Here is a 12,684-nt window from a genome sequence, read left to right on the forward strand (position 1 = left end):
AATATTATGGGACCACTGTCCTACATTTGATCTGTTTTTGAACATAACATTGTTGTGTGGTACATGGCTATATTTTAGTTGACTTTATTAGCAACACTTAGCAATCTGGGTATAATCATATTCACAGTAACTTACCAGTGCTTACTATGTGCCAAACACTCATTTTATCAGTTAGCATTTATATTTTTATTTACCTTTTAAAACAACAACATGAAAAACATGTGATTATTTCCCCCCTATTATGGATGAAGATACTGTGCCACAGGTATTTAAGTTTCCTAGAGTTTTGTAACAAAACAGTGCTTCCATGAATATTTAAATCCAAGTATCTGACTTCAGAGCCTATGGTCTTAGTCTCTACACAACACTCAGTCCACATCAAGAGCAAGGTATTGGGCTGGAACTACAGACTATAAAAATGAGTCAAAATGAGTTTTGTCTGATGGGTGGTATAAAAGAGAATTGAGATTACTGCTGATATAGTGCTTCAGATAATCACACCCTCTGACTTACTTTCCCCAAACATCTTTTGCTAAAATAAATAAATTAATCTAACTAATGTATTACTGAGAATTTATACTAGATGCATACCAAGTGCTGTTACAAATATTAACTAAATATCCAGGGAGGTAGTGGTAGTACCTCAACCCTAGGCAGTTGCATGTTCTTAACCACAGTGCTAGGCCACCAATGATGTGTTTTATCCTGAACTCTGAGAAAGAAAATTTTAGTCTGGAGTTGAGTATAAATGCAAAGCATCTTAGCTGGTATCCTCTATGTGGCTGAGTAAAACATAGGTAACTGGTTAAACTTATCCCAAGGAAAGCTACATAGAGTTGCCCAAGTAAGAAGCAGCTCAACAACTTTTCCAAGTCATGACATTTTGTTTTTTTTTTTTTTTTTTTTTTTTTTTTGAACTCTGAACTTTTTATTGGCCTCCTGCTCCCCAAAGGGTACCCTGCTTTTGCTGGCTTAATGCCTCAGAACTTTGGTGTCGTTGGTCTCAGACACCACTTTGCCATCCACTATCCGGCGGGTGGTGGTCTTTTGGATGGTTTGCATGGAGTTGCTGCTGTCCAAGGCATCACCAAGATTGAATTCCTCGCCATCTTCCAGCAGGCGGCGGTAGGTGGCAATCTCAGCTTCCAGCTTGACCTTGATGTTCAGCAGGGCCTCATACTCCTGGGCCTGTCGCTGTCCCTCTGCCCGGGTCTGTGCCAGCTCTGACTCCAGGTGCAGCAGGATCCCATTGAGCTGCTCCATCTGTAGGGCGTAGCGGGCCTCCACCTCCCTCAGGCTGTTCTCCAAGCTGGCCTTCAGATTTCTCATGGAGTCCAGGTCGATCTCCAAGGACTGGACTGTACGTCTCAGCTCTGTGAGCGTCGTCTCAGCAGCTCCAACCTCGGCGGACTGTGTGGTGACCACTGTGGTGCTCTCCTCAATCTGCTGAGACCAGTACTTGTCTAACTCCTCTCGGTTCTTCCGAGCCAGCTCGTCATATTGGGCCCGGATGTCTGCCATGATCTTGGCGAGGTCCTGAGATTTGGGGGCATCTACCTCCACGGTCAACCCAGAGCTGGCAATCTGGGCTTGTAGGCCTTTTACTTCCTCTTCGTGGTTCTTCTTCATGAAGAGCAGCTCCTCCTTGAGAGCCTCGATCTCTGTCTCCAGCTGCAGTCGAGTGACATTGGTGTCATCAATGACCTTGCGGAGCCCATGGATGTCATTCTCCACAGACTGGCGCATGGCCAGCTCTGTCTCATACTTGACTCTAAAGTCATCAGCAGCAAGACGGGCATTGTCAATCTGCAGAACGATGCGGGCATTGTCCACAGTATTTGCGAAGATCTGAGCCCTCAGGTCCTCGATGATCTTGAAGTAATGGCTCCAGTCTCTGATCTGGGGTCCCTTCTTCTCCAAGTGCTCCCGGATTTTGCTCTCCAGCCTCCGGTTCTCGGTCTCCAGGCTCCTCACTCTGTCCAGGTAAGAGGCCAGGCGGTCGTTCAGGCTTTGCATGGTCTCCTTCTCGTTCTGGATGCCTCCCATTCCTGCCAGACCCCCAGCCATCCCTGAGGCCAGGCCCCCGGACCCCATGCCGCCCCGGAAGCTGGTGGAGCGGGACACGGAGATCCGGGAACCAGAGCCCCCGGCGCCTGCATAGACACTGGCCGCGCTGCTGACCGGCCGGGCGCTGTAGCTGGGCGCCTGGACAGAGCCCAGGGACCGGTAGTTGGTAGAGAAGGTGGAGCGAGTGGTGAAGCTCATGCTGTATGGGAGGAAGGCCAGACGACAGGACTCAGGCTTTGCCGACGAACTGACATTTTGTTTTTTTTAAGTTACCTCTCACTACCTGTATTAGTACTGTTCTCACGCTACTAATAAAGACATGCCCCAAACTGAGTAATTTATAAAGGAAAGAGGTTTGACTCAGTTTTCCATGGCCGAGGTGGCCTCACAATCGTGGTGGAAGAGCAAGGGACATCTTACACGGTGGCTGGCAAGACAGAGCTTGTGCTGGAGAACTCTCTTTTATAACACAAAATTGCATGAGATTTATTCACTATCAAAAGAACAGCACAGGAAAAACCTGCTCCCATGATTCAATTACCTCCCACTTAATCCCTTCCACAACACGTGGGAGTTGTGGGAGCTACAGTTCACAATGAGATTTGGGTGGGGACACAGCAAAACCATATCACTACTCATGCAAATAAACAGACCAAAAAAATTTTTTTTGAGACATCATCTCAAACAAACTCATATACATAATCAAAACATGTTCATAAATTTCTACATTAAAACATAAGTAGACAAAAGCAGTTTGTTTATATAGCCGTATGAATATATACTATTTATGCTACCCTGAAGTCACAGGCTTTAAGGAAACATAAAAAGAAACACATTGCACAACTGTAAAATAAACAACTAAGGGCACTGTACCAAGGTTTGATGAAATGTAGAATATTCTAGGTTGCAGAAAATTGAAAATAGACAAGTTCTAGAATCAAAAAATATATATTTGAGGAATTCTAAGAATCTTAGAGAGAGGAGACCAGCAGGCCCATTTAGCCTGTGCATCAAGCTTAAGAAATCTTGAAAATGCAGCTGCTCTTTAACAGCAAATGTCTCCTGGGGGTGGGGAGGTGGAATATAGACCTTTGGCATTAGATAACTTTTTATGTGTCACAAACACATTGCAATTTTGTGGCTTAAAGCAACTCCCACTTAAAGCAACTCACGATTCTGTGGGACATCTGGGAACTTTTTCTGGTCTGACTTGGCTTCGCAGATCTCTTCTAGGCTTTCTCATCTATTTCCAGTTAACTGACAGTCAGCTGGTGGCTAAACTATCTGGAATGACCTCACCCCAATCTGGCAGTGAGATACTCAGCCAGGATGAAAGGCTCCTGGAACATACTGCACTTCATTTTTAACCAGGCTAGCCAGTCTTCTTCACATTTTAGCAGTGGCAGGGGTCCCATGAGTAGCACATCCTCAGGAATAAGCACTTTTCAAGACTTTGTCTCCTCTAGCCATTTACGAAAGTCTCACTAGACAAGGAAGTAACAAGGTCATTCTCAGTGTCAGTAAGGGAGGACACTTACAAAGGCCATGGATGGGAAGGAACAATGTGGTCATTTTTGCAGTATTATCATACCCTTACCACAAATGTTGATCCTAATTGAAATGCATTAGCCACTAATATTAGCTAAATTTTAGAGGAAAGAACAATTCCAAGGATGAGGGGATACCACACTGAATGTAGCCATGTTTTTTGATGAGAGAGTAATAGTGGGGATGAGTCAATTGATTACTTTGAGCGGGGAAAAAGCTTTAGCAGAAGGGACATGAATCAGAGTAAGACTAAATCAAGTAGGTATCTCAACCCCAACACTATTGGCTGAGTATCCAAGATTGATTAACTTCTCTAAGCGTCCATTCCCAATTTTAAAGGTGAGAGTTGGCATCTATAGCAATGCACATTCCTTATTTTCATGCATCAATGTTAGCTATTTTTTTTCAAAAGGACGAAGTATGCTCTGATACCATTTTTTTGTGATGATAAGTGAAGTTATCTAGAAAAATGGGCTAGATAACATATAAAGCATTAAATAAATGGTGGTTACCTCAATTACTAGAAATTTTCATTTTGAATCATGTATTATAGTCCTCCCTGCTAATGTCTGTATTGAGCTTTATTTGATATCATTTTGAACATTTTAAGCAATCAGAAATCTAAAATTGGGGAAAATTAAGGGAGATGAGAAAAATTAAACAAGTTTGTAGAATATTAAGTTGGTAAAAGTTAGTAAGTCACATTGGTAATGTGGCAAATATATTATAATGATCATATTTATAAAGACATAATTTAAATACAAAAGTAGCTTTATGCTAATATTTGTCCTTCACAGTATTTAATTATTTTTTCTAATAAACATATTAATGAATATATATGGCAATAAATACAGATTTATATGATCATTCATGAGATGTAAAGTCAATTAATTCCATTCTTAACAGAACTGTGCCTTTCAGCAAGTTATCACAATTCTGTAAGCCTGTTTTCTCATCTGTGAAATAGGAATAATATCTCAAAGGTTTGTTTGATTGTGAAAAGAGATCAACTCTTAGATCAGTGTTAGTTCACAGAACATACTTTACTTTAGCTTTCCCTTCCAAAGTTTCTTCCCTCACATTGGCCTATCAGACTTTGACACTTCTTTCCATGTTCACAGAACTTGAGATGGTGGTACTGAAACATCCAGGAATATGCTTGAAGGAGAAGATGATTTGCTACCTTTGGGTTGTGCAGAGTTGAAGATGGCTATCCAACTCTAAATAGTAAAGGGCCTTTCGGGCCATGCAAATCCCACCTCAAGGAGAAATAAGGCCAATGCCTGCCCTTTACAGGCCCAGCCTAGATACCTGTAGAAAGCCAACTCATTGTTCTCCTCCTGTGAGAGCCCCAGCTGGTTATTATCAAATTGTGACATATTTCAACTCTATTCTGACAATTTATTCAGCCCAAGCAGAGATCCATTCAATGTCTGGTGAAGTGATGTTAAAAATGCAGAACTTGGCTGGGCTCCTTGAAAAGGATGATTCTCAACTTGATTTCTATTGACAGAAGGCAGTTCAGGCAAAGGAAGGATAAAAAGTTACAATGACTGAGAGAAAACTTGGGGCTTCCAGTTAGACCTCATTACTCTGAACAGTCAAGCTGCAAGAGGGCAGCAGGGAAGACAGTACTGCCTTTTCATAGCAAGCAGCAGTAATGAAGTGAGCCTAGAATTAGTGATTGCCAGCTTTCCTGAAGACTCAAATAGGGCAGTTGCACTGTTAGAGGCCTAAGGAAATTTCTACTCAATCTTATACAGTCCGTGGCAGAAAAATACAGTGATTTGAGAGGCACACAAACTTCCAGGCAGTCTTGAATCATCCAATTTAGAACCTCAGCATTCTATCTTCACGGAAATAAGAGCTTTGAAATTGTATTATCTCTAAGATGATTTTCAATTCTAACATTATTAGAAGTAAACTTCTAACTCCTGTACAAAGAAGAAACAGAAATACCCTTTCTTAAAAAGGGGAAGAAAAAATATCATGTTTAGTATTGAAGATGAGAAATGTTAGCATGTATTATCTAAATTTCATCCTTATATTATCCTTAAGACACTAGCTACAACTTTCCCTATATTTTTTAAATTAGGGAATTGAGGCTCAAACAGATAAAGAATCTTACTTCAAATAGTGTACACTTAACTATAATCCATATGTTATGTTTACTGAAAAGCTATAATTGCCATGGTTTTACAGATGAGAAAATTGAGGTTAAGAGAGAGTAAGTGACTTGCTCCAAGTCACACACGTGCAAAGTGAGAATGCAGGGACTTGAACCTATTGCCATATAACTTCAAAGACATATTTTCCTCATTACATTTAGCCACACTAGTTCTGAGTATCACTACCTGAAGTAACAATAGAGAGAGAATGAAATAAAAATTTGGCTTTTCTCCAACTTTTCAGAAGGTATTTTTTGAAATTAAAAAGAGGAACTTCAGGAAGGAAGGAAGAAATATGTGGAAGGAGAAAGACTGAAGGTGGATGATATATTTTTAAGAGCTTTACTGAGTTATGATTGACATAAAATAAGCTGTGCATAACTAATGTATACCATTTGATAAATTTTACACAAAATAACATCATCACAATCAATATAATGAACACATTAACATCCCCAGAAATTTCCTTGAAAAAAAGTTATCCATATAGGTAAGGGTCTATTATTGGAATCTCTATTTTGTTATTTGAGACTGTCTTTGCACCAGTATCATGGTGTCTTGACTAATGTAGTTTTTAGATTAGTATTGAAATTAAGTAGTTTTATTTCTTTTGTTTAGACTAGTCTAGATCCTCTATATTCATATGACATGAATTTTGAAATCAGTTTATACATTTCTAAAACAAAACCAAAACTAACAGAATTTTGATTGAGATTACATAGACCTTTTAGATCAATTTGAGTAGAATTTCCATCTTAAAAAATTGAATGTTAATATTATGAATTACATTATTTTATTTTCAAATGTTAAACCAACCTTGAATTTGTGGGATAGGCCTACTTTGTCATAACATAACATCTTTTTTTTTATGTTGTTGGAATCAATTTTCTGAAACTTTGTACAGAATCTATAGTTTTATGTGATAGCTCTGGTTTGAGTAATGTATTAATGTAAGTGTCAGTGAATGTTTTGGAGAAATTCTGCTCCTCTCAAATTTTCTGTAGGAAATCATGTACACTTGGTATAAATGTCTTTCTGAAAGCTTTATTAGAATTCACCAGTGAAGATATCCTGGCTTGGAGTTCCCTTTGTAGGAATGTTTTAACTATAAATTAAATTTTCTTAATAGATGTTAACATTTTCTTGAGTGAACTTCCATATGTTGTATCTTCAAGGAACTTTTCTATTTCATCATAAGTTGCTTAAATTATTGGCATGTAATTGTGAATAATTTTTTCTTAACTACCCATTGATATATGTATATATGTAATTATTTCTTCTTTATTTCTTTATTTTAGGAATTTATTACACCTTTTTGCTTTGTCATTCTGACTAGAGTTTAAATAATTTTATTTATTTCCTAAAGGAAGCTCATAATTAATATTTTTATGTCTTCTATTTTATTGATTTCTTCTCTGAACTTTTTTTTCTACAACTTACTTTGTATCTTCCTTCCTAGTTTCTTAAGACTGAAGTCATTTATTTGAGAACTTTGTTTCTTTTCTGATATAAGTGTATAGTGCTCTGACACTGCCTTAGCTCCTTCTACAAATTGTGATATGAATGTTTTAATTTTTCATTAATTCAAAACACTTTCCCACTTTTCCTCTAATGTCTTCTATGGCCCATGGGTTATATAAACATGTATTATTTAGTTCCCAAATACAAGAGGATTTTCCAGAAATCAGCCTATTATTGAGTTTTAATTAAATTCTACTGTGATCAGATAACATACTTTTTATTATATGAATCATTTTAAATGTATCTAATCTTGTTTCATGGCCTAGAATATGATATATCTTGGGAAATATTTTACATGCCCAGATGAACCTACGAACAATGTATATTCTGTTGCTTTTGAGTGTTATGTTCTATGAATGTCAATTAGGCCAAGTTGGTTGATAATGTTATAATCTTTAATATCCTAACTGTTAATTGTCTCTATTTGTACACTGATAATTGTCTCTATTAGTACACCGAATATTGAAAAGAATAGAACTGCAAAGTAATTCAGAAATATCCACAATTACAGACAGAGACTTATACACGTCTATAATTGCAGATATTTCTGAATTACTTTGCAATTCTATTCATTTTCGCTTCATGGACTTTGAAGCTCTGTTATTACATGTATTAATGTTTAAGATATTTGTTTACTAGCTATACTTATTTGTTATTTTATTGATTATTTTAGGATTTATAGTACACATCTTTAACTTATCAATGACTATTTTCAAGTAAAATTACACCACTTCATATGCAGCATAAAAACTTTACAATCGCATTATTCAACTATTTACCTCCTGACCTTTGTTTTAGTATTGTCATACATTTCACTTCCATATGTGTAATAAATTCAACATTGCCTTGTTATTTTATTAAAATAAAGATATATCCCTCAAAAAGTTTAAGTAAGAAATAAGTCTTATCAATTTACCCATGTAGTTACCTTAATCAGTGTTCATTTTCTTTTTCACAGCTTTATATTTTCATGTGGCATCATTTTTATTTTCTGCCTAAATGTATGTGGTTCATTGAGTTTTTGCACTTATGTGTTTATAATTTGGGGCCATTTTGTCTTCCAATATTTATCCTCTTCAGCCTCCCCCTTCTAGCCTCTAATTATATATATTAGGCTACTTGATTTTCCCGCAGCTAACTAATACTCTGCTGATCTGCTTTAATTATTCCCTTTTCTTTCAGTTTTATTTTGAATAATTTTATTGCTGTGTCTTCAAGTTTAAAAACCTTTTCTTCTGCAATGTACAATTTGCCTATAATCCTATCTGTACAATATTCCATCTTAGACACTGTAGTTTTCATCACTAGAAGTTTAATTTTGCTTACTTTAATCATGCCTATCTCTTAACTGTTTGAACATATGGAGTGTGATTATAAAAGCTCTTTGACTGCCCTTGTCTCTTAATTCTAATATCTGTGTCAGTTCTGATTGATTTAGTTACTCATGAAGGGTTTTATTTTCCTGCTTCTTTGCATGACTGGTAATTTTTAATTGGATGCCAAACATTTTACCTTTTTGGTGCTTGATACTTTTTATATTCACATAAATACTCTTGAGCTTTGTTCTAGAACAAGGTTGATTAATTTGTAAATAGTTTTATCCTATTATTACATCTTGCAGTTATTATTTTTAGATGGGACTGGAATAGTAATAATTCTACGGCTAATTACTCCCTACTACTGAGCCAAGTCTCTTTTATGTACTCTACTCAATGCCCATAAATCTTGAGGTTTTTCCATTCTGACTGGTGGGAGCTGGCACTATTCCTGGCCCTCTGTCAGTGTCAGATACTGCTTCTGTTAAGCTTTTGGGTAATTTTTGTACAGATTTGTGTATTTTTTTCATACTTATGCACTAATCAGTACTCAACTGAATTCTAGAAGGTTCTTACAGGCTTATTTTCTGACATTTGGGTTTATCTTTCTGTTCATCTTTCTCCTCTTCCATATTCTATCCTATAAACATATATTTTTATTTCCATCTTCTCAACTCAGGGAGTATTCCAGGCTATGTTTGAGTTTCCTCTTTCTACCCTGCAGCCTGACAACTCTCATAAGACAATAATAAGCCTCATCTCATTTCTTTTCTGCTTACCAGATATTATTATCCTTCTTTTCGAATGCCCAATGTTTTGAAAACATTGTGATTGTTGATTGAGAAGTGGAAATTTCCCCAAGGTAGGTACAGTATTTATATAATGAAAATGAACAATTGTACAAAGAATGTTTTGTATGGTAGTCTGACTAATGTAATATAAAAAGAAAAAAAAAATGTCTTAAAGCATGCTTCCATCTTATGCCTCCTACTAAAATGCTATTTACAAACATATCAATGATTTCTGGCATTAGTTTAATATTTTTAGCCATTTTTTATGGCAGAGTACACACTTTTGTTTACAACTATTTGAAATACATGACACAACACTGTTGTGGTTTGGAGACTGGCGTGTGAGTCCAGCATTACCACTTTCTGAATGCATGACCTTGGATATCATTTATCGTCTGTCTACAAACCCCATTGTCATCACCTATAAAATGTTGATAATAGCACCTGCCTTGTGGACTTTACATGACTAGTATAAGAATGCATTGAGGTTATAAATAATATTTTTAATTGTAAAGTTGTATATCAATATACAAGTTATTATTAAAATTATGCCAATTATGCTTTTGGGGAACTTAAACTGGAAAAGTAATTTTTGTTATTTCAGCTCATTCAAAAATTTTTTGTCCTCAGGATTACTTCCTTGACTCTCACTGAAGCATGTAAGGAGTCACCTCTAAAATATTACACTTCTTTGAGATTCACAGTGGAGTAATTGAAAGAGTATTAGGTGCAAAAGTCAAGTAATTCTAGACTGTACACAGGCCTTACTATTGTGTGCTCTTGAGGAAATTATGAACCATAGAGTTTTCTCCTTTCTAAAATTAGAAGATATCACTTTTTATGATTTTGGAGGAAGAAAATAGGATAACATGTCTGAAGAGCTAGTACCTTGTAAGTATTCAGTGAACGTTATTCTAAATGTTATCACTGCTCCATTAAAAAGGCTAAGTGAACATGGTTTCAGTGTAAAGGATTGTGTTCTTCTCTAGGCAAAGTCAGCACTCATATACTAAACCTCAGTCATCTTTGACTCCTTTCTGTCTCCATTGCTTCACATCCAATCAACTTACCAAATATTTCAACACCTCTTCCAGGCTTTCTGCTCCTCCCGACACTGCCTTCATTTCAATAGCACTGATGACTCGGTTTCTTCTCTCCTGAGAATTACTGGAGCAGTGTCCTAATTAATTTATCTCCGTAAGATTTTTCTGCACCAATCTATGCATTACGTTTGGTCCTACATTCTGATAATATAGCACTGTTCATGACACATTAACCCTAGGGAATCTTAAGTTGTTCACTTCTAAATATTAAATATAATTGAGGTTACCTCACCCAACACACAGATTCCATCCAAGATAGTCACTATTTTTCTTCCTACGTACCTCTTTCTACATATCCTAATGCACTCTAGAATCAATTCATTCTTGGAGATCCTCCTCAAACATGCATAATAGGCTACACTTTGACCAACTTATTCACACTACACCTTTCTGGAATTTTCTTACTTGCATATTGGTCAATTTTTTTTCATCATTGTTAGCCTGCGCAAATAAGAGCTACCATATGTACGACATCCATTACATAGCAGCCATTGTTCTAAGAATGTTATTTTATCTGATCTCATCTTCACTATGAGGCACATTTACATAATATTATCCATGCACATTTTAGGCAATGAAATCAAGGCACATTTCAATACCATTTCTAAGGCAATTAGCAAACAAGTACTAAATTGAGTTATGGCTTCAGCTTTGAATCCAAAACACGTGCTATGCCTAAATCTCGCTCAAATTCCAGATATTCCCAGATTCTTTATTGGTTCCTTAGTTTTCTGAATATGATTTTGCAATTGATCTTCCACTTTATCTGTATGTCTACCACCTCCTTTATTAAGTTTCTAAATTTTTCAGTGGCAAGGCCCATGTCTTATTTGTGGTTAATTCAGATTTTATTATCATGCTGAGATGGATTGAAGTCACAGTATTTTTATTTGCAAGCTAATCTGTGCTGCACAAGCTATTTAAACTAAGCCTCGATTTCCTTGTCTGTAAAATGGGATCAATACAACATCCACCCCATTAAAATACTGTAAAGATTAAAAGTGATTATGCGTGTAAATCACTAATTACATTGTCAGGCACATAGCAAGAGACCATGCCTCTTAGCAATTATTACTACTACTATTACTGATAGCATCAATATCTCTTTATGTATTCAGTAGTGGGATACTTTATTCCTTCTTCTAAAACTCTCATTTTTCATAGTGGTGCTGCATGGGAACCGAGTGATTGATCTAAATATTAGGGCGCTGAAATTGGCCCTGACATTTTTGACCTTACCAATGTTCCTCCAGATGTTGGATTTCATTTCTGTAAGTGGTGATTTACAATAAATGACACATTTATGAATAGCCCTCAAGAAAGAAATTTCTTCTGATGGGAGGCAAGTGATGCTACCACTGAAATACAAAATGACTCTGCTAAGATTAATGTGCTTCCCAGAAATGCCAAGGTAATTAATAACAATTAGCAATTTAATATAAAATGATGCCAGCTCCTTGGAAACAATAGATAACTGGGCATAGGTGTGTGGCTTGCTGTCCTTTAGAAAGGTAATTCCATTAGTCACTAAGTCTATTTATAAAAATATCTGTATTATAAGAAAATAAATATGACAAACCAGGGCCAGAGAATATAAAATAATTAACAAGAATCCTAGGAGCCAAACTTTTATGACTCAGAAGTTCATGTAACCAACCCACTTCCCAATTTTGTTCTTAGTGGTCTCTGTGTGCAGTGAGCACTAATAAATGACTAGAGAAGTTGTATAAAGAGCCTTAGCAGAGGTCAAATACTTTGATGCTGAATTATCACAGCCTAGTACTGGTAGTAGGAGGAAAGCCAGACATGATTATAGGTATTTTACCTGTATAAAGCCTGTAGAATGGTGAATGGCACATAGTAGGCATACATATATCATCTTCTTTAATATTTACAGTTTTTATCAGTTGTTTTCAAAATGTGGTCTCTAGAGCAGGAGCATCAGCATAATCTAGCAGATTGCTATAAATACAAATTACTGGGATCTACTGTTAATTCTGGGGAATGGGCCAAGCAATCTGTATTTTTACTAGAACTTCAGATTATTTTGAAACTTTAAAAGTGAATATCATAACCATTATTATCAGCTGCAGGAAGTCAAGACCCTGACAGGTTTAGTCATTGCCTGAAAACACACACAGTCAATGACAAAAATAGGATTCAGCCTCAG

The 12,684-nt window shown here is 36.5% G+C and overlaps 1 pseudogene across 1 annotated transcript; it reads right to left on the minus strand.

The window, feature by feature from the left end:
- Window positions 1-886: 886 nt before the first annotated feature.
- LOC115893607 lies at window positions 887-2,300 on the minus strand (annotated as a pseudogene). Its single transcript, XR_004053675.1, has one exon. The product of XR_004053675.1 is annotated as a keratin, type I cytoskeletal 18 pseudogene (transcript).
- Window positions 2,301-12,684: the final 10,384 nt, after the last annotated feature.

This window comes from Rhinopithecus roxellana, chromosome 15 (assembly GCF_007565055.1).
Source record: "Rhinopithecus roxellana isolate Shanxi Qingling chromosome 15, ASM756505v1, whole genome shotgun sequence".
Taxonomy (NCBI): Eukaryota; Metazoa; Chordata; class Mammalia; order Primates; family Cercopithecidae; genus Rhinopithecus; species Rhinopithecus roxellana.